Source organism: Amphibalanus amphitrite, unplaced genomic scaffold (genome assembly GCF_019059575.1).
Source record: "Amphibalanus amphitrite isolate SeventyFive unplaced genomic scaffold, NRLGWU_Aamphi_draft 001639F_arrow, whole genome shotgun sequence".
In the NCBI taxonomy this organism is placed as follows: Eukaryota; Metazoa; Arthropoda; class Thecostraca; order Balanomorpha; family Balanidae; genus Amphibalanus; species Amphibalanus amphitrite.
The window spans coordinates 72,614-96,064 of record NW_024883132.1 but is presented as its reverse complement, the minus strand read 5'-3'; the positions used below and the strand labels follow the sequence as shown (position 1 = coordinate 96,064).

The following is a 23,451-nucleotide window of genomic DNA, read 5'->3' as shown; positions in this document are numbered from 1 at the left end:
TACAGAGGAAGTTACAAATAAAAAATGAACTTTATCGTTAATGCACCATCACTTGAAACAAAACTACATTTCAAACAACGTTTGGCGACATTACAAGCACGTAAATTCAAATAATTCCTGTCCTCACTCACACCACACACACCACGTGGCACACCGCGCGCGCAACTGAAGTCCAACGGCTTTCTAACGGTTTTCCTCAAGGTCGCACTATTTCATCATTGTGGTGGACCGACTAACACAAATGACGTCACAAGACAATGCAGCCTGCTGATTGGCCTATTTCATCTTCGTGGCGGACCAGCTATATGGCTAGGACACACATGACGTCACTCGGGGCATTGACTCAAATCACTGAACCTACACCAGGGTTACGCAGTCAGAGTCGGAGTCCGTTGGAGTCGACAGTTCTGGCCGTAGTCGGAGTCGGTTATACGACAGTTCTGGCCGTAGTCGGAGTCGGAGTCGATATTGGAAGCCGGAGCTGGATTCGGAGTCTGATTCACCGAAAATCTCTTGACTCTGCAGTGTTGGTTCCTATACCACCAGTGACGTCAAAACAATATCTGTAATAATTTAGTGTTTTTTTGATACTATCATGTGGAGTTTTTGAACCCTATGGGTGTCATTTAACTCAGTTGAGCGTTTTCGTAGGGGAGAGTGGGGCACATTCGTGCATGGGGCACATTCGTTTTCAGCAGTTTATGGGAACACGAGTGACTGCACGAGCTCAAGGTAAATTATGGAAATATGTCTATCATTGCCGCCCTTCGTTCACCGTAGAAGACAACACTGTACCTGCTGTCATGCTTGATAAAAACGCAAATTTGTAATATTCGTGAGCTTTCCAAACTTTTCTCATATCATCCATTTTCGTGATCCTGACTCGGAAATGTGGTTCAGCTTTTCAAAATTGGGGGTGAAGAAGCCCACTCTATTCACGGAACTGCTGCAAACTTGTTTGTTGAAAAAGTGTCATTTTTTTCAAAAAGAAATTTTGAAATATATTACTAATAACGTTGTGGGGCAGGTTCGTGTACGCACTGCCTGGGGGCACATTCGTGCATATTTTTTTTAGTTTTTGCGATTTATGACTTTATCTGTAGAAGTTTCTCTAATGACGCTCGCCTGACTCAGTCTCGACTGCTTGCGACGTCGTGACGAGCAATTCACGCGAACCAGTGGCGCAGCCAGGGGGGGGGTCAGAGGGTCAGCTGACCCCCCCGAAATTTCTGTCAGGGGCCCGCTCGAGAGAGAGAGAGAGAGAGAGAGAGAGAGAGAGCCCTGGGTGGATGGGGCCCGCCCCCCCCCCCGTGGATGGAGCCGGGCCCCGGGTGGACGGGGCCCGGACCCCCGGTTGGATGGGGCCCGGGCCCCGGGAGAACGGGCCCGGGCCTCCCGGAGAACGGGCCCGGGCCCCGGGAGAACTGGCCTGGGCCCCTCGGAGAACGGGCCCTGGTCCCCCGTGGATGGGTCCGGGGCCCCGGGTGGACGGGGCCCGGACTCACGGTTGGATGGGGCCCGGGCCCCCGGGAGAACGGGCCCGGGCCCCTGGGTGGATGGGGCCCGGGCCCCCCGTGGATGGGGCCGGGCCCCCGGGAGAACTGGCCCGGGCCCCTGGGAGAACGGACCCTGGCCCCCCGTGGATGGGTCCGGGGCCCGGGAGAACGGGCCCCGGGTGGACGGGGCCCGGACCCCCGGTTGGATGGGGCCTGGGCCCCCGGGAGAACTGGCTCGGGCCCCTGGGAGAACGGGCCCGGATCCCCTGGGTGGATGGGTCCGGGCCCCCAGGAGAACGGGCCCGGGCCTCCCGGAGAACGGGCCCGGGCCCCCGGGAGAACTGGCCCGGGCCCCCGGGAGAACGGGGCCCGGGCCCCCGGGAGAACGGGGCCCGGGCCCCCGGATTGATGGGACCCGGGCCCCCTGGTGGACGGGGCCCGGAGCCCCGGGTGAACGGGGCCCGGAGCCCCAGGTGGACGTGGCCCGGGCCCCCGCGTGGATAGGGCCCGCGCCCCCGTGTGGATAGGGCCCGGGCCCCCGGCTGAATGGGGCCCGCTAGGGTGACCCGCTTGCTCCGCAACGCGTCGCGAATAAGGGGTATTTTCGATCGGTGGGCGTTTGGTTGGTCTTGTGTCCGTGGATCATGTATCCATTTCGGTCGATTGCTTTTTGGCGGCTAAGCATTTTGGTTTGGGAAAAAATATCCATCGCATCGAGGTGCTCGTGTTGCCGGGACCTCGATAGCAGACAGAATCTACGTCACCACATCACCACACCACAACAAACCCGGCCCAAGGCAATACATGTCCCATATGAGCGCGTTAACCCTTGCCGGCACAGGCCATTCCAGCCATTTTGCGTCCTTCGACGGCACAAAGGGAGGGTGGTACGACCCCCCCCCCCCCCAGCGTTTGGCCCATGATTGAGCTAGAGCTTCGCGGAAAAAACGAACGTGTTGCCCGTGACGAGAGTAAGCCAATGATATTCAATTTTAAGGTTCTTGGTCATTGGTTGACCTTCCAGGTCAGGTCAATGACCCAAAAATCGGGAAAATCGGGACCTGTTAGAACGTCGTTAAGTGTGGCTGCTATAAGGTTTTTGGGGTGCTGATCACGAATAGTTATCATGTTAGTTTTGATCACAGATGATGTCTTTATGCATTTAGGTCAGGTCGGGTCAGGTCAGGTCAGGTCAACCAGTAGGGGTCCTGCCGGGTATTTGTAGTACCTACGTGTCAGTCGCCTCTAGCAGCTTCGTAACATGTTACGAAGGCACCAAAACTACTTTGTGAATGTTCAAATGGTTGCTAAATTCGGATTCAGCTCCAAAAACTAGCCTAGAAACATGTAAAATTCGAAAAAGTACCGAGGTCATCATATGTCAATGACCTGACCTGACCTTCAGGTAACCTTGACACCCACCCTAATGCATGGGAGCAGCATCAACTCACATGTTTGAACGCTTGAAACCACGAAAAGACTGCAAGCGCGCGGCTAATGCGAGCCGGCATACGCCGAATCGCGATTCTGCCCAAACATGGTCTCGGAAAGTAGGTCACAGGTCAAAGGTCATTTGAGTCAGGGTCATGCAATTTCTATAGGGTAGGTGTAAAACTGATCAACGCGAGGGTACTGAAAGTGTTGTCGCGATCGGCCACTTTTTACGCGAGTTATTCGCGAAAACCCTTAGGGGGTTGCATCATCCCCTCCCCCTGCGCCGGCGAGGGTTAAAACTTCTTGTGAGCGAATTCACGTAATGAAGAAGGATAAAGGCACAATCTCCTACAGCAGCCAATAGATGATTTAGGACAGGCATATGGGAATACTTAAATATTGTCCGATAGAAGCAGGCAACAGCTCCGTTTACATATATGCTATGCAATATGCATATTGCGGAAGGGGCGGCCTCGAAAGATACGTATTCATACCTCAATCCTCATAAGTTAGTAACATATTTCTGTCATGGTCAATTCGCGTAGAAATTGAACACCGGGTGATTACCGAGCTATTGTTCTATCAAAATTTTCCGATTCAAACTCGCTCAGGGTTATCGTGTAGGTAAAGGGGGGTCCGTTCAGCAGAATGCGTATAAAATTTGGAAAGATTCTGAAAAATGGGTGGGGACCCGCACACTAGGGGGCCCGCTTTGGAGGCGATGACCCCCCCCCCCGAAACGAAATCCTGGCTGCGCCACTGACGCGAACTTGGCGAGGTCACGGAGGCCGGCAATTGGCACATTCTTGTTGGCCAGCCCATTCTTTCTACGTTTGTTGTGCAATGCATTCTTTTCGAAAGGAATCAAGTGAAATGACCCCCTGCCAATTTCCTTTGGTAAATTTCTGGTAATGCCCGGTAATTTCTCGAATTTTGCCGGGTGAACGGAAGTGCCCCATCTCTTGAACGAATGTGCCCCATAGGTGGGGCAGTTTCGTGCAAATGTTCAGAGTTAATAAAAGTCATTTTTTTTCTAATGGAAGCAATAATTTTATAGGATAACTTTTAAAGAGGAAAACTATCTGCAATAGTTCCTTTCCATACTACAATCAACAATTTTGCCACTGCACTAACCAAAGAACAGATATATGGGTTTATCCATTTTTTGCACGAATGTGCCCCACTCATCCGTGACTCGCTTATAAGGTGTAATTTGACCCTCAGTGGTGCCATAATATTCCGGTGTCATTTGAACCCAGTGGGGCTCAAATGAAACCGGAATATTATCACACTACCGAGGGTCAAAGTACACTCAATAAGTCATTTGAACGGAATATTATGACACCACTGAGGATCAAATTACACCTAATAAGAGAGTCACGGATTGCAAAAAACGCTCAACTGTGTGAAATGACACCTATAGGATACAAAAACTCCTCATGATAGCGTCAAAAACTCTTAGATGTGTCATTTTAACTGACATCGTGCAGGATCTTTTGACACGACACCTAAAATGGGAGTCAAAATTTTGGGAGTCAAATGACTCTTGGGTATGTGATTCTGACCGAGATCAATTTACACTAAAAAACGGTGTATGGACACTGTTTTTCAGAATCGGATTACACCATGGGTGTCAGTTGATTCCCAAATAGGGGATCGTGATTCCCAGGGGGAGTAATTATTTTTCTCCGTGTACGTCATCCTTCCGTCACCGCACACAGCGATCGCTGTGGCCGGTCGGGACTGGCCACAGCGGACCGTCCACCGCACGCAGCCGTGACGTCAGAACCGCCTACCCATCCCCTGCCCCCACGCCTGCTGGACGCACCCATGAACACCCCTCAGGTCACACCCGTCGGCCGTGGCCATGACACGACGGGGACCACCGTTGCCAGGTCCTCCTGTGCACACGGTATATACGGATCAGGTCACACCCGTCGGCCGTGGCCATGACACGACGGGGACCACAGTTGCCAGGTCCTCCTGTGCACACGGCATGTACGGATCAGGTCACACCCGTCGGCCGTGGCCATGACACGACGGGGACCACAGTTGCCAGGTCATCCTGTGCACACGACATTACGGATCAGGTCACACCCGTCGGCCGTGGCCATGACACGACGGGGACCACAGTTGCCATCCTGTGCACACAGCATGTACGGATCAGGTCACACCCGTCGGCCGTGGCCATCACACGACGGGGACCACAGTTGCCAGGTCCTCCTGTGCACACGGTATATACGGATCAGGTCACACCCGTCGGCCGTGGCCATGACACGACGGGGACCACAGTTGCCAGGTCCTCCTGTGCACACGGTATATACGGATCAGGTCACACCCGTCGGCCGTGGCCATGACACGACGGGGACCACCGTTGCCAGGTCCTCCTGTGCACACGGTATATACGGATCAGGTCACACCCGTCGGCCGTGGCCATGACACGACGGGGACCACCGTTGCCAGGTCCTCCTGTGCACACGGTATATACGGATCAGGTCACACCCGTCGGCCGTGGCCATGACACGACGGGGACCACAGTTGCCAGGTCCTCCTGTGCACACGGCATGTACGGATCAGGTCACACCCGTCGGCCGTGGCCATGACACGACGGGGACCACCGTTGCCAGGTCCTCCTGTGCACACGGTATATACGGATCAGGTCACACCCGTCGGCCGTGGCCATGACACGACGGGGACCACCGTTGCCAGGTCCTCCTGTGCACACGGTATATACGGATCAGGTCACACCCGTCGGCCGTGGCCATGACACGACGGGGACCACAGTTGCCAGGTCCTCCTGTGCACACGGCATGTACGGATCAGGTCACACCCGTCGGCCGTGGCCATGACACGACGGGGACCACAGTTGCCAGGTCATCCTGTGCACACGACATTACGGATCAGGTCACACCCGTCGGCCGTGGCCATGACACGACGGGGACCACAGTTGCCATCCTGTGCACACAGCATGTACGGATCAGGTCACACCCGTCGGCCGTGGCCATCACACGACGGGGACCACAGTTGCCAGGTCCTCCTGTGCACACGGTATATACGGATCAGGTCACACCCGTCGGCCGTGGCCATGGCACGACGGGGACCACAGTTGCCAGGTCCTCCTGTGCACACGGCATGTACGGATCAGGTCACACCCGTCGGCCGTGGCCATGACACGACGGGGACCACCGTTGCCAGGTCCTCCTGTGCACACGGCATGTACGGATCAGGTCACACCCGTCGGCCGTGGCCATGGCACGACGGGGACCACAGATGCTGGCCTCTCTAGGCACACGGTGTCGTGGTCAGCTAGATACCCGCCCCTGTCCGTCACGCCCACTTCTATAGCGCCCGTCGAACGGTCCCACCCCCCCCCCATCCCGTCTCCTCGTGGCAGTTCTACCTAGATTTTTCCCCTCCCCGCAGCCTATTGCTGCGCCCACCTGTCATCCTGCGTCCGTCTCCTGTCGCTCCGTTGATGTTGTCCTGTTATTCCGTACACCAAACTGAGCACTTATATCGCGTTCGTCGCGCGCGCCGCGCGAGAAACACTCCGCGCACCCCTTGTGCACCGCTGCTCGGCTCACACTGCGCGTGTTATCGGCCGGCCACGGCGGGGCCGCCGTCGGCCTGTTTGTTCTTCTCCACCCTTCTCGTTATCGCCCCCCCCCTCTCCTCCCCCTACGCCCCTTCCCTGGACCCCACTGGCTCGGTGTCGCGTCGTGTCACCTCGGCCCGCTAATCACGATTCAACGTCCCGTTAATGCTCGAATAATCCGCCGCCGCCGCCGTGTGCGACGTAGTCACTTTGTAGCGTTTATTGCGGCGATGTCCGTTGACGTAAGGACTGAGATTTTCGGGAAATGTGGGCCACCCTTACACGTAGCTCGTATTAAATTTTGGACATGATGCAGCCGGGGGTGCATCATGTTAACCCTTGGCGCGTGCTTGCGTGCCCATAGGGTTAACATTAGAATTTGCAAAAACAGGCTATTGCTCGGGAACGGTGAGGACTACGGGGGTGCAATTTTCGCAACAAGTGGGACGCAAGCACTCATTTGTCGTATTAAATTTTCGAGGATGTGGGTTCAGTGGTGTGCACGTGATGGGGCCGCGGCCGGTGCCGAGCACTGAGCAGAAGGCACGTGCTTTAGGCTCAGTTGTTCGCTTGCAAAACTGAGTGAAAAGAATCAAAGCCGGCAGGTCATTGACCTTTGGGCAACAAACCAGGCCGCAAGGCACCACTCGCCAAGGGGATTCACCAGTAGATAGAATTAATCTGTTTTTGCAATATCTCAGCCGTTCCTCGGTCCGGATTTAGCTGAAACTTGGACTGTCTGTGGTGGTGTAGGGTAGGGTAGGGTAGGGTAGGGTAGTGTAGTGTAGTGTAGTGTAGTGTAGTGTAGTGTAGTGTAGTGTAGTGTAGTGCAGTGTAGTGTAGTGTAGTGTAGTGTAGCGTGGTGTAGTGTAGTGTAGGCATAGAGTAGGAGTAGGGTAGGGGTAGGGTAGGGGTAGGGTAGGGGTAGGGTAGGGGTAGGGTAGAGGTAGGGTTGAGTTCAAAAAGGGCCTAACATACAAAACACTTGAACACCCCGCAACTATCACTATTACAGTTTAATTAAAAACAGCTACCCAAATCTACCTAAATAATACAGCTAAAAATACAAGTCACTCACCCAAGCTAATGCACCCGTAACATAACATAAATCAAAACATACAGCTATCGCGTAAACCTTTACCTCTAGTCTATCTATATTATAAATCTTAAAAAGTCCGCCGTCGCCGCCGCCGTCGGGGTTACTCCCAAAAACGCTCATTACAAAGCCGTCGATACATGCAGGAGGGTGAAATTTTTACCACTCGTGGGTCACGTGATTCAACAGGTCGTATTAAATTTTGGGCACGATGTGGCCGTGGGTGCGCCCGTGGCGCGTGCTCATGTGCGCCATAGGGTTTACACTAGAATCGGCAACAGACTATTGCTCGGAAACGGTAAGGGCTACGGGGGTGAAATTTTCGCTACAAGTCGGAAACGTGCACTCATTTGTCGTATTGGGGCCGCGGCCGGCGCCGAGCAGAAGGCACGTGCTTTAGGCTCAGTTGTTCGCTTGCAAAACTGAATAAAAATGATCAGTGCCGGCATGTCATTGACCTTTGACAACGATGGCCGACACAAGGCACCGCTCGCCAAGGGGATTCGCCAGTAAATACAATTAATTTGTTTTTGCAATATCTCAGCCGTTTCTGGGCCGATTTAGTTGAAACTTGGACTGTCGGTGGTAGTGTAGGGTAGGGTAGGGTAGGTTAGGGTAGTGTAGTGTAGTGTAGTGTAGTGTAGTGTAGGTAGAGTAGGGTAGGGGTAGGGTAGGGTAGGGTAGGGGTAGGGTAGGAGACTAGGGGTAGGGTAGGGGTAGGGTTGAGTTCAAAAAGGGCCTAACCTACAAAACACTTAAACACCCCGCAACTATCACCATCCCTTACAGTTTAATTAAAAACAGCTACCCAAATCTACCCAAATAATACAGCTAAAAATACAAGTCAATCACCCAAACTAATGCATCCGTAACAATACTGTTATTCCAACCGTTTCACTTTTCAGCCAGGTTGTACAGTGCCATAACAAGGCCTTCTAAGGATAAGCCATTGCAAATCATGCAGAGCTGAATACCACAAATATTCAAGAAAATTCTTAAAGTGAAAATCACTGCGACGAAAAACTACTAACGCCAGGCGACGCGATTTCAATAATAGAAATCACTGGCGGATCCAGGGGGGGGCATTTAGGGCCATGCCCCCCCCCAAAGGCCTAAAGTGGCCTGTTTGCCCCCCCCCCCCCAAACGTCAGAAAAATTGCTAAGAAAATATGCCTTGATGGAGGTTTTTAGCCACTTGGTGAAGAAAAGCTTTCCACAGCATAATATGGAAGCAATATGGTAGCAGTGAGGGTCAGTCAAAAGTTGCGCGAGCGGAGTCGACCTTCAAAAAAGACTGTTGTTGGCACGTGTTTATGGCGCGGCAGCTGGCAGTTGACGGTGTTTCGCGTGGTGTGGCATCACTGGCGGATCTAGGGGGGGGGGGGGGGCACGGGAGCCTGAGGTGCCCCTGACAGGCCCGTGGTGCCCTTGCTAGGCCTGTGGTGCCCCTGGACCCTGGCAGGCCTGTGGTGCCTCTGGCGGGCCTAGGGTGCCCCTGCTAGGCTGCTGATACCCCTGGGACCTGACAGGACTTTGGTGCCCCTGACAAGCCTAAAGTGCCCCCAACAGGCCCGTGATGCCCCCGACAGGCCCAACCCAAGGTGCCCCTGCGTGATGTGATGCCTGCGAGGCCGGTGGTGCCCCTGCGAGGCCGGTGGGACCCCTGACAGGCCCATGGTGCCCCTGCGAGGCCGGTGGTGCCCCTGCTAGACCGGTGGTGCCCCGGGCAGGCCTGTGGTGCCCCTGCTAGGCCGCTGGTGCCCCTGGGCCCTGACAGGACTGTGGTGCCCCTGACAGGCCCAAGGTGCCCCTGCAAGGCCGGTGGTGCCCCTGTAAGGCCTGTGGTACCCCTGCTATGCCTCTGGTGCCCCTGACAGGCCCATGGTGCCCCTGCGAGGCCGGTGGTGCCCCTGGCAGGTCTCTGGTGTCCCTGACAGACCTGGGGTGCCCCTGACAAGCCTGTGGGGCCCCTCACAGGCCCGTGGTGCCCTTGCTAGGCCTGTAGTGTCCCTGGCGGGCTGGTGGTGCCCCTGCTAGGCCGGTGGTGCCCCTGACAGGCCTGTGGTGCCCCCGGGTACCAAGGGGGGTCATGACCCATGTGGCCCCCCTTGGATCTGCCACTGATACATAATATATTGATTTGTAGAGGCGTTATGGCTTATGCAATATGCAATTGCAGGCACTTGGTATCCCTCACTTATCCCTCATTGGGGGCTCTGGCGGGCTCCTGAGGGCCCACGTCTATCTCCGGGAGCCCTAGACGGGCTCCTTTGGGTCCTTTCAGTCCACTATAGCATAAGAGGTCTCCACGCGAGTCCTATACATCTGAGGGCGTACCCTGACGTCTGAGGTACCCAACTGCAGCTCCAATGGTCTGTTACACTGGCGGATCCAGGGAGGGGGCATTTAGGGCCATGCCCCTTCCCAGAGGCCTAAAGTGGCCCGTTTGCCCCCTCCCCCAAACGATAATGAAACATAGTTTAATCAGTGCGTGGCCCAGGAGCCGAGTTAGACAGGGGGTGTTTTACCACCTCCCGGCCCGCAAAGGGACCCAAGCACTGACTCGAAGCGGGTTAACTGGTCGACAAAAGCAATGGTAAGTGTTTACAAAGTGACATAAAGGCATGGGTCGGGTGGGCTACCATGTATATATTTTTCTTTTTAGTTAACCCTCGCCCTGGCAGGGCATTTTTCATAACACGGCCTGGCAGGGGGGGGGGGTCGATGCGACCCCCCCCCTCGCGATTGGCTCCTATGGCACCTAGAAACACCAAATTTGGTAGGTAAGTGGGCCCCCCGGAGTTCTCGCCCCTGTGCAAATTTGGTTGCTCTAGGTCAATATTTAGGGGGGTTTTGGGGGGTATAAATGTAAAAATTTCGATGAATATAGGTCAAAAGTTTTTCGCTTATAACTTTTGATCTAATTAAGATAGAGCAAAAAGAAAAGCACCAGTGAACTCAGCACGTCAAGGCGCGTCGCATGATATACTTTTTAGCTTGCTTAAGTGTACTTAAAGTTTTTCTTAAATTTTAAGTAAACTTCAATTAATAAATTAAGTTCAAGTTAACCAAATTGCATCATATCGCATATCATTTGATTCGGCTGATCACTAGGAACACAATGATACCATTTTTTAAGCTCTAGCGTCATTATGTGCCAAGTTATTGGCAAAAACGTCATTTGACCTCAGCTGACCTCATTTGACCTGACCCATGGATAAGTACACCAAACAAAGAAGCACCAAGTGACCTGCTGTTAAGTACCATGGTTTCAAAGCACAAAAGTGATAAAACGAAGCGGATATCTCCAGTATTTTCCGAATTTAGTATTTTCCCATAGGCTTAACATTACGACGTAATGACCTCTAACTGACCTCAGGTCAGTGACCTAAAAAAAACCAGACTATATGTTATACAACTCGGTGAACTTAGCACATCCTGAAAGTTTGAAGGAAATCAGTCGAAAACTGTGAGTTGGACAGGTGCAAACAGAAAATTAAAATTTGACCATGACCTTGTACCGGTTTTTCTGACCTGGTGACCTGACCCAAGGTCACCCGGACCTGAAATTTTCAGGTTATATGTAAAAAGGTTGCCCCATAGGCTGTGCCAAATTTGGCGGCGCTGCGCGCCGCCGTTTTTCCGCTATCTTCGAAAAACCTTAGGGGGGGGGGTCGCATCGACCCCCCTGCCAGGGCGAGGGTTAAAAAAAATATTCATAGTGTCAGGGCTGTGACGAAAAATAAGTGGCCTAAATCCGATGAGAAAACAGGATTTGGGGGTACCCTAGGTTTGGCTCCTGCATGAGTTGCCCCCCCCCCCCCAAAACGCAAGCCTGGATCCGCCAGTGATAGAAATAACATGTCACCCAAAGGTATATTGTAGCCGTTTTCACGACGGAATAGCGGGTATCTAATACATGCCTGTTTGGTCCTTTGATACCTCAGGAATACCTGTAAGAAATACCTCGGGTACCTCAGGAATTTTAGTATTTTCCTTTGATGCCTCAGGAATTTTCGGAGTTTTTTTTTGTAGTAGGGTTTCTACCTTTCGAATAAGTGGCCCATTACTTGGCTGTTTTTCTATTAAATATTACATAAATTTATTTTATCTAAGGGTTTACCAGTTACCACTCACGTAAACCTAAAGCGTAAGCACGTTTATGAAATTAGCATATCTATATAATGCTAGTACAATGATAAGGAAATATACTAAGCTGCCAGCTGTGGGTGAACGAGCTCTCCCAATTCCACGCTGGCTTGACTTTGGAACCACAGCAGACGGCGGAAGTCAATGCCACTGCCAATTCGGCGGCGGATTTGTTGCGCCCGGGCACCACCAGGGCGCGCGCAGCGTCGGGCCGGTGAAACAGAAGCCGGGTATCTAGTTGCCTAGCTGATTTGATCCCTCATAGTCGAAAGTTGGGCAACTAGAACCGAAAATTGACTTGTTTGCAAGTAAATAAGCGATTTGATGGCCAAAATCGTCTGGATTACAACTTTTAACCCTCGCCCTGGCAGGGCATTTTTCATAACACGGCCTGGCAGGGGGGTCGATCCGACCCCCCTCGCGATTGGCTCCTATGGCACCTAGAAACACTAAATTTAGTAGGTGGGTGGGCCCCCTGGAGTTCTAGCCCCTGTGCAAATTTGGTTGCTCTAGGTCAATATTTAAGGGGTATTGGGGGTATAAATGTAAAAAATTCGCTAAAAACAGGTCAAAGGTTTTTCGCTTATAACTTTTGATCTAATTAGGATAGAGCAACAAGAAAAGCACCAGTGAACTCAGCACGCCAAGGCGCGTCGAATGATATACTTTTTAGCTTGCTTAAGTGTAATTAAAGTTTTTCTTAATTAAAAAAAAAACGTAAATTAATTAATTAAGTATCAGTTAACCAAATTGCATCATATGGCATATCATTCGATTCGGCTGATCACCAGAAACACAATGACACCATTTTTTAAGCTCTAGCGTCATTATGTGCCAAGTTATTGGCAAAAACGTCATTTGACCTCAGTTGGCTTCATTTGACCTGACCCATGGATAAGTACACCAAACAAAGAAGCACCAAGTGACCTGCTGTTAAGTACTGTGGTTTCAAAGCACAAAAGTGATAGAACGAAGCGGATATCTCCAGTATTTTCCGAATTTAGTATTTTCCCGTAGGCATAACGTAACGACGTAATAACCTCTAACTGACCGCAGGTCAGTGACCTCGAAAAACCCGAACTACATGTTATACAACTCGGTGAACTTAGCACATCCTGAAAATTTGAAGGAAATCAGGCCAAAACTGTGAGTTGGACAGGTGCAAAAAGAAAATTGAAATTTGACCAAGACCTTGTACCGGTTTTTCTGACCTGGTGACCTGACCCAAAGTCACCCGGACCTGAAATTTTCAGGTCATATGTAAAGCGGTAGCCCCGTAGGCTGTGCCAAATTTGGCGGCGCCGTTTTTACGCTATCTTTGAAAAACCTTAGGGGGGTCGCATCGAACCCCCTGCCAGGGCGAGGGTTAAAAATATTTTGAAGGCTAAAGACTTAACCCTCGCCGGCCGAGGGGGGGGGGGGCGGATGCCGCCCCCCCCCCAATAGGGTTTTTTCGCGATAGCTCCGAACACGCTGGCGATAGAGAGCTGAAACTTGGCATACCTGACCTTTGATCCAAGCCGGGTCTTTTGACGCCAACCGCATTTTTGGGTCAGGTCAGGTCACTGACCTATGACGTCATAAGTGAGCCTCTGCACGGTCTTCAGATGTCGCAACTTCGCAACGCCCTCACTGCCAGAGGAGATGTCACAGGGAAATGAAACTTGCAGGATCTAGTATCCATTATGAGTCCCACAACTTGTATATCTCGGATTTTTCCTAAAGGTCATATGAGGTCAGGTCATTTTCGTGACCTCACCATTATAAGTCAATGGGGAAAAATGAAAACTGCTATTCTGGCGCCGGGAACGATCTCCAACTACCTCAAGCACACAGAATCGTGATTTTATGCACTCCTTGCAAGGTTAGATGCGTCACTTTTGCAATGTTGACCTTGCGTGACGTCATTTATGACGTCATCAAGGTCATATTAGTTTTTCGTCAATAACTCTTGATCAAATTGAGCTAGCGAGTCGGGAAAGCCACCAATGGACTCAGGAAGACCTGCCAAATCGAATGATATGCGACATGACCTCTTTCGACAAACTTCGTGACCTGGGGGTGCTGACCTGACCTTGACCTGAGGTCAACACCCCAAGTGGACCTGACCCGGACAAAAAGTATATTATTCGACGCGCCTGAGCGAGACAAACACGATGCTGCCAAAATCGCGGCTCTGCGGCCGTTTTCTGCGAAGTTATTCACCAAAAACTGAACCGTACCTTTGGGCACTTGACCTGACCTCAGAGGTCACCGGTTGACCTAGGACCTTAAAATCGGGTACCAATCTCTGCGTCTCGTAACGGCGCACACGCTCGTTTTTTTGCGACGCGCTAGCTCCACCAGGGGCGAAACGGCGAGGGGGGGGTCGTACCCGCACCCCCCCCCCCTCGGCCGGCGCGTATGTAGAAAACCAATAGGTCCGGCGAGGGTTAAGTTGTAAGGATTCTAAGACCTTAAAGGGTTGGTACTTTCCATGTATCAGATAGGTTCCACCGCAAAAGTTCCGTCATGAAAACGGCTTGTAAGTATTTTGTTTACCTCGGCCGCCGAAAACGTGTGTTTTTTCGACCGACTGCATTCGCTGACTCGCGGCTTCCGATGATGTTGTCAACAAATAATTTGCCAATAGAAATGATAAAAGATATTTGTTTGGAGATTTCAAGAAAAAACAGGTGACACAATATAATTTTGTTATTCAACAATGTCAAAAAGTCGTCTTAACGACTTAAATCGTGATTTTTACTCTATGACGTCATGGGAGTCAACAGTTATTCGAGAGTAAGCATAACAGTGGAATAAAGCTACCCCTATTTGTGACTTGTTCGCCATTTCTGTCGACATTTGACTGCTGCCATATCCCAAACTCTGACTGTACCGGTTGTGTATATACTCTGGTTCAAACACCCCTTCCCCCCCAGCAGGGCGTGGAAATCAATGACCCCCAGTGGGGCGCGAGTTAAACAAAAAGATAATGTACTGATGTGATAGACACTCACAATATTGACCAATTTTACTCTATCACGCAGGGGACAATTTTCTGGACGAGACGTGGCAGTGAAACGCATAGAATACCATGCAAAGAAAGAGGAAGAAACGATTGGGAACGAAATCAAGTTTCTTTTGAAACTGGATGCCAACACCGCCAAAGTCATCAGGTAAGGTCCAAACTTTAACACTAACAGGGATTCGTGTTAACCCTCGCGGGCCCGGGGGGAGGGCGTTTTTCGCCCCCCTGGCGAATATTTGCGATAGCTCCCGAACGCTTAGGGATAGGAAAGCGAAACTTTCAGTACCTTTTCTCCCATCAATTTGACATCTTCTGAAGTAAAAAATTTGGACCTAGCCCCCTTGATGACGTCACAATGTCCATTTTTCTAGACCCCTGCACGGCAAACTTCGGCGTCACAGACGCAAACTTCAAATAGCTGCTAAAAATAGAGTTTTAGAGATAAAGCCAAATTACGAGCACGGTTGTGTAGCGTTTGACCTAGAGAAAAATAGAAAAAATAGTTTTGGTGACCTGGGGTCAGAGGTCAGGTCAACGACCTCGAAATGTGGTTTTAGTTTTTCGCAAATAACTTCGACAAAAATGGTCCTAGAGCTACGGCAGTGGTACCATCGCATTCGCCTTGTCAAGCCGCGTCGAATGATGTATATTTTGTTCGGAAAAGGTCAAGTTTTATTTTGACCTCATGTGACCTCGAATGACCTCTGGTTGACCTTGACACATGAAAGGTCGTTTATGATGGATTTGTACCCGCTGATCACGAATCTGGCATCTATTTTCCTCTAAGCCTTCATTTTGAGCTTCCGGATGGCAAAATTGTCTTATTTATTATTACTAACTTGAATTAGTGAAATAGCCTCTAGCAGGGATACTCTTCAGTGACCTTTACCTTTGAGCAGACATGTGCTTGGATCCGGAAAAATGGATCTGAGATCCGATCCCATGGATCCCGATCCGAGATCCATTCAGATCATAGATCCAAACCCTCAATTTTGTCGAGAGATCTACTGGGATCATAGATCTGACCCTTCAATTTTGTCGCTAGATCCACTCGGATCATAGATCTGGCTCCCCAATTTTGTCGTGAGATCCATTGGGATCATAGCTCATAGGTGTTCAAAATGTTAACAACTTTCTTTCATAAGAAGTTATGAATACCAAAGTATGGTTAGAAACAAACAATCTTATACAAAGACCATATTAGTAAAGGCATCCAGTTACATTATACAGAATACAAAATAAAGGAGGCTCATGACGGTCACAACTTGAGAGAATTGAGTGACATGAAGATTGTTCACAGTTCACATACCAACAGAAAAGTTTGCATTAACAATTAACATAGAGGTAAGTCAAAGTAATGACTAATGAACAATACATAACTAGGTACCTACCACATCACAATTCATGTTAGAATCTACATAATGATATTGATAAGACAATCTCATTGATCTTGCATTAGACAACCATGAGGCTTTCCAGTTTCCAGCTACCACAATTGATTGATAAACAATAAAATATGATACTGACACATGTGGCTTGGTTAGGTAAAGGTATTTCAATCTATTGAAAGAAATATTTGATAAAATAAACTGAGATATAAACAAAAGTATAAAAATATTCAACAGCCTGCGGAAGCGATGGGAAGCGAGAAATATCAATTGTAATGGCCTTGGATATTTACCGTAAAATGATTATTCAGTATCTAAATTGAACTCGTGACGTCATTTCAAATAACAAATGAGCTAGGCGTTCTACCTTCGAGTATAATGAAAATAAATAAAAAATCAAACTGGAAATTCAAAAGTCTGGAGCTTTTTTTAAGAATGTTCATTTTTTCTGCCTCACATAATTTTACGATACGATTGTTTGTGAATATCATCTTTGTAGCGTTGAATTTAATGACGTAAACGTAAGCTGAAACGGTATTATATGGCCCTGAGCGGTGTGCGCCTTGCATCTTTTTTTTTATTCACTTTTCAAAAGAATAACAATATCTTACGTCATTAGTTTAAAGGGCCTATTACGGGGAATCTTTTGGAATCATTACGGTCTTGGTCAAATTAAAATTTTTCATTGGTCAAACGATAATGACGTAATAAAACCATATTACCAAAACGTGAGCTGTGAATTTCGTTTGTCTTTTTTTGGGAGGCTCTCTCATAACAAAAGCACAACATGGCACCGCACGTGGCACGATCTAAAAAGTGGCCAAAAGTAGGTAATCTGAAGAAGTTGATGCCATTTTTGAACTTGTAATTTTATAAGGAAAGTATTAGAGGTTGGTTGTTATTCTTACTAAATCGAAATTGTGTTGCACATACTAATAGCTCATATGAACATTCTGGATTGGGATTTCATATCTACCTGGCAGAAGTGGATTGCTGGATTATTTTTAACAAAACTGACCTATTTGGCTTCCAGGTTTGATTTCCTAACATCTGTCCATAGGCGGCAAAACAGGGGGGGGGGGTGGCACCAGGGTACAGTGCCCCCCATAGATTTTGGCATTTTAGCATTAGCCCTACTGGCGTTGCAGAAAGAATGGGACCAAAATGAAAATCTGCAGTGCCCTGCTGCCACTGCATCTGTCTGTACTGTTTGTGCTTTGAATTAAAGTGGCTGTTAGTGCGGTAAGAAACAAAATCCCGAAATCAGAAGTTGAGTGAAGATTTGGAGGACAACGAACGCGCGTGAAAGAAAATTCAAATATTTTAATTTGGGCCAGTGACAACAAGAAAATGAAGTTGTGAAATCGAAATATCGAAATGACCTAAGGCGAAACCTCGAAACGAAAATTAACGATAATGCGAAAAATGAGCTAGCGACACGAACGAACGAAGAAACGAAACGAAGACGTTAAATTCAAGTGATGTTTCGTTCGCCATCAACCATCATTATAGTGTCAAATGTGATTGACAATAAACCGCATTGCTCATTTTAATTGGAACTTTCGTATCGAACATTTGGTCATTTGATGCCAATAGGCAATAACAGTGGCTGTAGCTTGTTGATAAGATTGTCATCAGTGCTGTCATGAAAAAGTTACAATTGGTCACAAAAAGTAGCAATATGCATGTTCTTGGTTTATTTTAAATGTAGTACAAATGTTGTTTATTTAAATTCAAATTTAACCCGCGCGGGGCTGGGGTCTCCAGCCGAACGCGCGGGGCTGGGGGGGGTAAATTTTACCCCCCCTGTTATCTCCCGAACTAATGGTCCGATTTGGAAAATTCAAACGCCAATCGAAAGCTCTCATCACGAACTACTAAAAACATGTACTTAATTTAAAGTTTGAGGTCAAGGTCAAGGTCAGGTCAAGGGTACAAATTGCAAGTTTCTACAGTATCGGCCTTGCACCGTAGTTGCCGAAGAATGGAGTCATGGACTGAGACTGATCGCCCAAAACGTGTTCTTAGGCTACCAAGACAATATTCGTTGCATACAATATCATTCAGAGGTCAAGGTCAAGGTCAGGTCAGGTCAGGTCAGGTCACCAAAAAACAAAATATAGAAAAGGGCATGTGCGACACATGTTTTATGGGTCATTTTACTCATAGAATTCAATAGGCACACTCAATAAGTGATATGGACCACCTCTGGATGAATTTCAGGTCGAGGTCAGGTCAAGGTCAGGTCAAGTGAGGTCAAATTTTGAAGTTGGTTGTTAAGGCCTACAAAGGTGTCTATCTGATGCAGTTTTTCACGGCGAATCGAATGGTGCTATTTTTGTTTCCGTACGAGGTCTAGAACTTCCAAAAAAGTCATTTTTCAAAAATTTTGTGTGTCGTGACGTCATAAAATTTTGAATAACTCCCACATTTTTGAACCGATTCTTCTAAAATTTGGTATGTAGGTGCACATAGACCACTTCTCTGACATATTTTCCGGTTTTTTCGATAGACTCAAAATTTTGGATTTTATAATGATTTTCCCACCGCCGCCGTTTTTGGTACACCTTATCATACATCAATTCTACACATGTTGTGAAAATTTTTGGATTCAAAATTTTGGATTTTATAATGATTTTCCCACCGCCGCCGTTTTTGGTACACCTTATCATACATCAATTCTACACATGTTGTGAAAATTTCAGACCAAGGTCATTCAAGGTCAGGTCACCAGGTCACTTGAAGTGACCTCACCTCATAAAAACTTTCAATGTCTGTCATAGCTACACCGAGTGACCGATCGCTTTGAAACTTTCAGCGATTGCTAAGAGCAAGAGCATGTACAAAATGTATATCTCGGAATTTTGATATCGATGACCTAAGGTCAGGTCAATTTTGCGACCTCCCCATTATAAGTCAATGGGAGAAAATTGAAATGCGCCTCTTTTGGAGGAAAGACATTATAAACACTCCCAAACACCGAATTACAAGTGGTTTAGACACACTGAACTTGAAAATGGTGTCCGTGACCCTTGTTTATGCCCTGAGGTCATCTTAGGTCACGAATGGTATCTAACAGTTTTTCGCAAATAACTTTTGATAGAGGCATGCTAGAGCGATGAAAACGCCTTAGATGTGTTCAGCTCGACGATACGGATCGACTGATATGCAACATGACCCTTTCCGGTCAGGTCATGACCTTGACCTGAGGTCAAATTTTCAAGTTGACCTTTCAAGGTCAAGTTATAGTTCATTCGATGCGTCTTGACGAGAGGAACACGATGCCGGTAAAAGTAAGCTTGTACAAGGTTTTGGTCAAAAGTTATTGCAGAAAAACTGTTTTCGAAAAAATCGGCTATTTTTGCAGTTTTTGCCCCCTGCAGGCAAAACCGTTGACGTTAGGTCAAATCTGAGAGAATTACTCAGAAAGGGCGTTAATAGGGCTATCGAATGCGCTTTTCCGCGGCGCTGTAGCTCTATTGGTTCCCGAGTTATGCGTTGGCTTCTTGGAAATTTTCGACATTCGACCTGGAAATCGGCGAAATTTCGCCTTCAATGACCTCTGGTGACCTGACCTTTGACCTGACCAAAAAATTGACCGAAGTGATTTCGTCATTATTTTTTACGTTCTTTCGAACGCCGCCTTCCGCGTATCGCTACGTGGCCCAGGAGCCGAGTTACAAGGGGGGGGGGTGTTCAAACACCCCCCCCCCCCAGCAGGGCGTGGAAATCCAGGACCCCCAGCAGGGCGCGGGTTAACCAATAACCAAGTCCACAAGTGATAATTCTCAATTGTATTGCACTGTAAGGTGTACAATTACGTAGGATAAGGGTTTCATTGGCTACATGTTGTCGTGAGATCCATACAGATCATAGGTCCTCCACAAATTTTTGCCCGCTGGATCCACAGAGATCATAGATCCGATCCCTAAATTTTGTTGAGAGATCCATTCAGATCATAGATCCAACCCCTGAATTTTGTCGAGAGATCCACTTGGATCATAGATCCAACCCCTCTGTTTTGTCGAGAGATCCACTGAGATCATAGATCCAGCTCTCGGATCCAAGCACATGTCTGCCTTTGAGCAGCCTTGTATCGTAAGATGAACCACAAATAGGGAACTGATAAGCCTCAAAGCATTTCAAAACATCTTGGAAGTTAGCACGCAAGATGTGCGAAAAAGTGCCAAGTTTGAGGTCAATTTTGAGCGTGACCTTGACCTTGACCTTTCACTTTGAGCACATTTTCAGAATCCTCAGATTCTCTTATTTCGTTTGACACCCAATTTTTCCGGTTTGATGCCGCCTGCCGTCTTCTAGAAGGCTTACTTTGAGATCACTACACATGTGCCGGTTTTTGCCTTTGACCTTGACCTCTGACCTTGAAAATTGACCTGAGGTCAAAAATTTTAGGTGCTTTAGAATCGTCTCGTAAGGACCTTTCGGTTGGTATCGCTTTTGTTTCCGTACCTCCCTTATTTACGGAGTTAGACGGGGGGGGGGCGAAAAACGCCCCCCCCGGGCTGCGGGGTTGGGATTACCCCCGGGCCCGGCCGGGTTAAGTAACACGGCACTAACACTAACACTAACACTAATACTTAGCTAAAGCCGTGCCGTGAAACAGCACCACACTACGCGTGACTTTGTGGCAAACCAAGGCCCTATATAGAAGGTATGCTCATTAGGCCGAAGCAGCGTTTTCCGTGACGTCACTGGTATAGTGTGTCTAACAAGAATGTCCCCTCGCCACTACGCGGCGCTGGTGTCGCGAGTCGGTAGTTGGCCGAATCCGCACCGAGACAACGCATTCCCATGCGCTGGGCGACAGCTACGCAGTGGTTGATAGCGTAACCCCGAACCCTCGTGACACGACCTCGGGAAGGAGGGAGGGATGTGGGCGGGGAGCGCATGGTGCGCTCCCCCGCCCGCTAAGGAGGGGTGCGCTGCGCGGTATAGGATGGCGGCTGTCGCGGCTAAAGGGCAGGGGTCACACACCAAGCCAACGATTGCTGAGGAGGGTTCGTCTTCGTAGGGACAGTGAAGTTTTGTGTGGTAATGCGTCTTGCGATGCACGGGTGCCACGGTTAGCGACGTGTCTGATCCAAAGGGGAGCGCTGAAGAAAAACACCTGGTTAACTACAATGAATAACGGTCCTAAAATAGATAATGTGCTAGTTTGGATGGTCCACATCCAAAGGGTAAAAATAAAATTTGTCGGATTCATCAGGCCGGGTCGAAATTCTTGTTGATACTAGCCGTTTTCACGATGGCCATCTGGTGCACATTTGGTGCACATCTGGTGCAGATCAGGTGCATAATTAGAATTGTCAAGAATCTAATTTGGTCTATAAAAGGAAGAATACTCAGTCATGTTGCAAAAGCACGATCAATTCGTAAGTCTAATGGTAGGTAATAGGTATACCTAGTACAATAAAATAAATAAATGTTAATCACCCCTAGGGGAAAAACAGAATCAAGACACAAAAAAATGTTTGGAAACTGGCCTTAACCCGGCACCGCCTGGGCTATTTCCATACCCACGACAGCCTGGGGGGTCGGATCCGATCCCCCCTGTTATCTCGAGAACCAATGGTCGTATCGAGCCCCGCGAGGCGGCGTTCGAAAGGTCTCTACGAGACCTTCCCAAAGCACTCTTAAGATTTTAACCCTCGCCGGCACAAGCCATTTTGAGTCCTTCGACGGCACAAGGGGGGTTGGTACGACCCCCCCTCGCGTTTGGCCCCTGATCGAGCTAGAGCTTCGCGGAAAAAAAACGAGCGTGTTGCCCGTCACGAGAGGAAGCCGATGATACCCAATTTTAAGGTCCTAGGTCATCGGGTGACCTTCCAGGTCAGGTCAATGACCCGAAAACCGGGAAAATCGGGACCTGTTAGAAAGTCGTAAAGTGTGGCTGCTATGTGGTTTTCCGGGGTGCTGATCACGAATATCGTGCTAGTTTTGATCATAGATGATGTCTTTAAGCATTTAGACCAGGTCGGGTCAGGTCAGGTCAGGTCAACCGGTAGGGGTTGTGACGGGTATTCGTAATACGTGTTAACCGCCTCGGACAGCTTCGTAACATGTTACGAAGGCACCAAAACTACTTCGTAAATGTTCAAATGGTTGCTAAATTCGAATTCAGCTCCAAAAACTAGCCTAGAAACATGTAAAACTCGAAAAAGTGAACCGAGGTCACCCGAGGTCACCAAAGGTCAATGACCTGACCTGACCTTCAGGTGACCTTGACACCCACCCTAATGCATGGGAGCAGCATCAAATCACATGTTTGAACGTTTGAAACCACGAAAAGCTTGCAAACGCGCGGCTAATGCGAGCCGACATGCGCCGAACCGCGATTTCGGCCAAACATGGTCACAGAAAAGAGGCCACAGGTCAAAGGTCATTAAGGTCAGGGTCATGAAATTTTCAGGGTAGGTGTAAAATTGATCAATGCGAGAATACTCAAAGTTTCGTCGCGATCGGCCGCTTTTTACGCGAGTTATTCACGAAAAACCTTAGGGGGGTTGCATCAACCCCCCCTGTGCCGGCTAGGGTTAAGATTGAGGTCAACTTTCGGGTCAAGGTCAGGTCAAAGGTCAAATTCTGGGGTTTTGCATGATTAGGCTTACGGACAGCGGAATCGATAGCTGCTGCTCGAAACTCACCAAAAAGGACCTCAAAGAACAAGTGAAGGTACCATGTGCGCATAGCGGTCATACCAAGTACGGGTCAAGGTCAGGTCAGGTCACGAAAGGTCACGGTTTTCACTTTCTGCTACATGGGCGTGCGACACATGTTTATGGATTATCCCGCGCCCCACTGGGGGGCTATTTATAGCCCTCTTCCCGTTTTTCTGCAATAACTTCCAAACCGCTTGACGGATCGATGCCAAACTTACAGTACCTTCGGCTGCATCGATTTGACACCTTGTGTCAAAATTTGAACTTCGTAACTACCATAGGTCGGCCGGAAATGACGTCAGAGTGACGTCATGTTCGTCCGATTTCGACGCAAAACATTGAACCACGGCAATCGCTCCTAAGAGCTCAGTTTTTAAGCTAGATCCAATTTCTTTGCACGAAAGGACTCAGAATTGACCGCGCTATCAAACTGTTATCTCGAATTTTCAAAATTTTGAAAATTTCGAAAATTTGATATAATAATATTCAAAATTTGTATTTTTATATTTTTTTCAAAAAGTTTTTGACTTTTCGAAAAAAACCCGGGATATATGTGACAGAACGCATGATTATGACTAACTCTAGCAAGTTTTAGCTAAATAT

General features: G+C 48.8%; 1 long non-coding RNA gene across 1 annotated transcript in view; it reads left to right on the top strand.

Annotated features, from left to right (window-relative positions):
* The first annotated feature begins 14,809 nt into the window (after nt 1-14,809).
* LOC122374322 overlaps nt 14,810-23,451 on the top strand; it is a 51,745-nt gene continuing 43,103 nt past the window's right edge. Inside the window, exon 1 of the long non-coding RNA XR_006255194.1 lies at nt 14,810-14,928. This is a non-coding gene — a long non-coding RNA (uncharacterized LOC122374322). The remainder of the gene's footprint in view (nt 14,929-23,451) is intronic.